The following is a 5,249-nucleotide window of genomic DNA, read 5'->3' on the forward strand; positions in this document are numbered from 1 at the left end:
CTGTAAAGAGAAAAGAAATGCTATATAAGAAAAATTGTCCCACAGTTCACAAAATGCTCTGTATATTACATGAATATATACATTCAATTCAGCATATTCAGTTCTTTTTCTTTCCTGTTACAGCACCTGGTCTATTCTTTTTTTCTGCTGGCAGCTACCAGACTGGAATGACAAGAGCACTGAAAAACAATTATAAGGTAGGGACGACACACAAGCTTTGTTTGTATTGAATTTCTTAGTATCACTGGGGGCACCTGTTGTTATGGTAGCAGCATAGCTGATTGCCTCAGGGTGGAGTACATGTAAAGGCACTCATGTGGCTATAATGAACCCTGACACTACATTCAACTTGCGAGAATGCTTCAGCTCTGCATACAACAAGTATACATGTACAGTATATATGGCCTTTTGTGTTGATAGCAACTGTCTAATTTATTTCTGGAAGCAAACTTTAATTGTAAACTTTAAGGCAAATAGTACATATTGTTATGTAATGTTCACCTAAGGGTGAGACAACTTCAGTGCTCATTTGAGTACTCAATCATTGTAAATGCCATAAGCCTCACATAATTCCTGCAAAGACATTAAATACGTTAAACCAGTTAAATTGAAGCAAACAAGATTCAAATCCTGTTACCTTACTGTGGCATGGTCTTGGGCCATTTCATCCACTGTGAAAACATCAGCAGGAGTGCTGCTGAATACACAACCAGTCACAGTTGTGACCGTCTATTGACTGCCGACCTCCGCCCATCTCACCTAGCTACTGTCGTCACAACACTGCCACGGGAGGTTTTACCGTAATAGACTCCTACGTACGCGTCAATCATGCCAATCATGCCCCAAGGCACCGCCCTAATTAATGCCGGAGAGATCTAGAGCGATCACTAAAGGCAAGAGTTGCAGACCCACTATTATTCCGGTTAAACTATCTAGGGTGATCTTTGGAGGAGTTTACGAGACACCTGTTTTGCCCTGCTTCTCTAAAAAAAGAACTCAGTTTAAATGCTAAACTTTTGTAGATATTGTCCAATGGAAGACTTTCCTTATGTATTGTGGTATGCATTGTCTGACTGAAAGATAAGAAAACCTATATAGTAAATAATATAAATATATTTAAAGCTTAAAAAATTTTGATGTCTTTGAAAAACTGTAACAGGTTTCCCCATAATCCTCTGTTACTTCCAAGTTGCTGAGAATCCACTTAACATGTGTATGAAAATCCCACTCACACTACTGGTCATATCAACCCTCAATCTCAACCTCAGAAAATCCCCCCAGTTCAGAAGGGCCTCTTGGACACACAATCAAGACTGTAGTCATTGGCCTTAAATATGACCTGAGATCCCTATCTACTGTTGGCAGCACATACGGCGTACATCACGGAGCGAGCATCTGACTTGCAATTGGAACCATTCCAACCTTTCTACCCAATAAAATCTCTTGTCCAGAATGCGCAGTAAGTGTTCATCGTATGTCATTCTACTGTCACCTTTAATCCAAGTATACGATGGGGAGAAAATAGCTGTTTCAGCACACAGCCACTAAAAGTGTTCCAAGTTATAGCTTTGCATTATCTCCCGAGACTTACCCAACAAACAATTGCGCATGCTGTGTTAAATAGCTCTAGATTTTTCAGTTCATAAAACATGAATTACTGAGTCTGTTTTTCATGAAAGGTGATGAATGCAGAGCATTTAGTAAAAGCTAAGTGACGGCATACCAAGTATTTCCTAATGTATTTAAACATACGGACAAGTTGAAATGAGGTATGAAATCGTACGGGGAAGTGGATAGGCTGTAGCATATGAAGGACGTTCAAGTACAGCCTAAAAGCGGGATTTTGGACGCTGGCCAAGACAGTTACAGGTAAGGTTATTCTCGTCACGGGCAAGGAAGAGACCCAGCTCTGGGCCACAATGCACCGTGACAATCTGGGGGCCGGTGATAAGATTTATCAGTCCGAGGCAGCCATCACTTTTCTACAAATCGATGATGATGATGACATAGCCATGAAAACATTGTTAACTGCATGTTGTACCAAGGCTTTAAAACTTAAAGTCTGTGATCTAATCATAAGCGGGCATAAAACGTAATGCGGACAGACCAGGGAGGATATCAAAGAGGGCTGTCTGAAAAGTGCTTTCAGGTCAACAGTTCATGTACCTACTTGAGGAACTTTCTCTGTCAATGTTTGTTGAACATCCCTAACCTGTGCAACTTATTTTTTCACTTGCATACATACTGTACTTTCATACTTAACATCCGTGTCCATAATATCACCAGGGTCCATAATATCGCCACCTTAAGAAACAGTGTGCTTTAAGATATTTTTACTGCAACATACTTTTGGTATGCACTCCTGCACACCTCAAATGTACATACCTAGGGTATGTTAGAGTAAAAATATCACTTTTTCTCAAGGTGGCGATATTATGGACTATGGTGATATTATGGACACAGATGTTATATCATTGACACAATGACACACATCAACAGGTTCTTCAGAAAAACAATGTAATTTGACTTGCAAGTTGCATGACAGTACAGATCATCTTCAAAGGCCGGAGACAAGGATGTATAAAGACGACATGCCTACAGTATCACTTCTTTGCAGACAGACAGACAAGACATTAGAGATCTGGATTAAAATGTTCTGCATGCATATGTACCATATCCATACTACAGACAATAAAACCTGACATTTCACAGTAGCCAGGTACATCATGCATGTTACTCTGGGCAATCTTAAGAAAATACCACGGAAGCTAGACAGTCTAGACACATGTGTACCAGCTAGCGTGAGATGGATAATCAATAGATGCATGTGCTTTCATATTAAACTTTTACCAGTTTGACAGAATCCATTAAAAACTGCAGATCCTCTATCTCAAGTCAGTAATCCCCAGTAATCCAGGTAGTTGATGTTAAATCCATTAAACATTTCATAACAGGATGTTTTAAGGTCAAAGTGGGTATATAATCATGCCTTGGAGGCAAATTTAGGCATGGACTTATAACTGTCATGTCATACAGGTGTCTGTTTCTATTTTTAAGACCTTCTCATTGATGGCTGTGACTTTAAGGATATACTGCAAATCTTTTATTTAAGGTAGGGATCAAAATCCTTATTTTGAATACCCTGAAAGACTGCCACTTGGAGAAGGCCTGGGTCATGTGAATTCTTCCAATACAAGTTTCTTTTTTGGCGACGCCTCAGGGGCGGAGGCATTTGTGTAAGTACTGCGATCGCTTTGAAAGAATTTCAAAAATTGCATGAATGCATTCCCTAGGGAATTGGTTTTGAGGTAGCCTCCGGCCTTGTGGTCATCAGAACAAGCAGGAAAGGCTTATGTTACCATGCATGCAATAGCACCTTTTCGGGCAAACTGTGGCTTTTTGCACACAGAATATTAATGATTGTCTTTATTGATATTTCAAATATGTTTTCTTCTATCAAAAGAGAACAAATTTCTTGCTCAGGAGCAGCATATTCAAGCTTATAATATTTCAAATATGTTTTTAGTTGCAACTATATGATGCTGGTCGTTTTTTTATAACTTTACTGTGTGACACATGTAGTGTAACAGTGATGTTTTGTGTAAGGAATTTTATTCACTTGTGTGTTTTCTATCATGTATGTTTGTGTCAGTCTTGCTTTTTTATTTATTATTTTCTTCGCTTTCATGATGCTGTTGCATTCCATGCTTGTTTTCAATTTTCTTGGCTGCAAAACATGAATGCACACCCCAATCCTTCCACGACTAGGTTTCATGCTAAGGTTTCATGCTAGCCAGTGAACTCCTGCTGTAGTCTGCATCTCAGGGTGGGCATGGCGAAGTTTACCTGTGGGTATAAAAAGAGAAAAGGGCATAAATGAAACGTATATCTGAATTAAGTTTGAATAAGTTCTTGTATTGTACTGGTAATTGTGAGTTGTTATGTATCACCTTATGGACAAAAATGGCTGTTTGAAACTTATTTATGTCATATACCGTCAAGATTTTCAAATCGTGAAATAGAACCATATTATAATTGTAATAAAAAGTTTAAGAGTATTTCATTTCAGTATAGCCTGGCAGTTAGACCATCGTAGACTGCCTGGTATCCGTACGGTGAGTTGAGTACTGCCCGCCCGCTCAAATCAATTAGTGCATGCCAGGGTGTTTACGGGGTTGGTTTTGTTTGCCTACATGATGACAATAACTAGAAAGGTCAACTGGAAAGATTTATAGCTAGTATGTCAAAAGAGGTTTATGTCTAGTATGGCTGGGGCCTGTAGAACAACCCTTAGAAAGCCAAATATGTATCTATCTGTTGGAACGCCGTGGTTAGAATTGCTTTGCTGTAGGTGGAACGTGTGTCAGAACTAGCATGACCTACGAATTCGGACACTATTCAAGCTCATGAATAGGTGAAATCTCTAACCTAACAAAAGCAGTGAGTATCAGACAAACATTTGGGAGGGTACTGTACACAAAATGTTTTAAGTTGAATGATGTTAAGTTGTTATGAAACAGGCATTTGACACTTTTGTAAGAAAGAAAGTGAAAGTACACACGTAGCCTGTGTAGGTCAAAATATACTCCTACTACTACAGGAATCGATGGTCAGGGACAGGCAAGCCTAGTCAACCTCGGGTACAATTTCTGGATAAAGATATGGCTTTATATAATTTTTTCTAAGACCACTGATAGTATCGACTTTCTAGCGAACATAAAACATGTAGTTAAGAATTCTTCAATGTAATAGAATATTTCACAAATCACAACCAAATTGTACTTTCTCTACAAAGACGTAAAGAATTTTTCTATGGACAATTTCCGAAGATCACAAGAACTGCTTCACGATGGCACTATGACTATGGGGAAAATTACTGTCGACATTATCGTAAACTGTAATACATTGCCAAATCGTAGGTCATACATGTAATTCTTCTTCACATATAGTGGTGACCCCATTTAAAACCACAATTAACAACTTCCTAAGGACGGGTTTATAAATACAAAAAATACTAGATTATTTTGCGACAGAATTGCAGGGGTACAGACGTCACGGCTACAATCGCAACATTTGTTACAGGTATGTAACACATCAAATAACATAAGGAAGTACAAAATAATATACGGTGAAACATACCTCTCAGCTTACCTTAGGCCTGGACGAGCCTGGTATGGTATTTATCAAACCATCGTGGGCTGCCCGATATCTCTGCGGTGCTGGAAGAACTGTACGGCCGCCAAGCATGG

Source organism: Branchiostoma belcheri, unplaced genomic scaffold (genome assembly GCF_001625305.1).
Source record: "Branchiostoma belcheri isolate BF01 breed outbred unplaced genomic scaffold, Haploidv18h27 scaffold135, whole genome shotgun sequence".
NCBI classification, from domain to species: domain Eukaryota; kingdom Metazoa; phylum Chordata; class Leptocardii; order Amphioxiformes; family Branchiostomatidae; genus Branchiostoma; species Branchiostoma belcheri.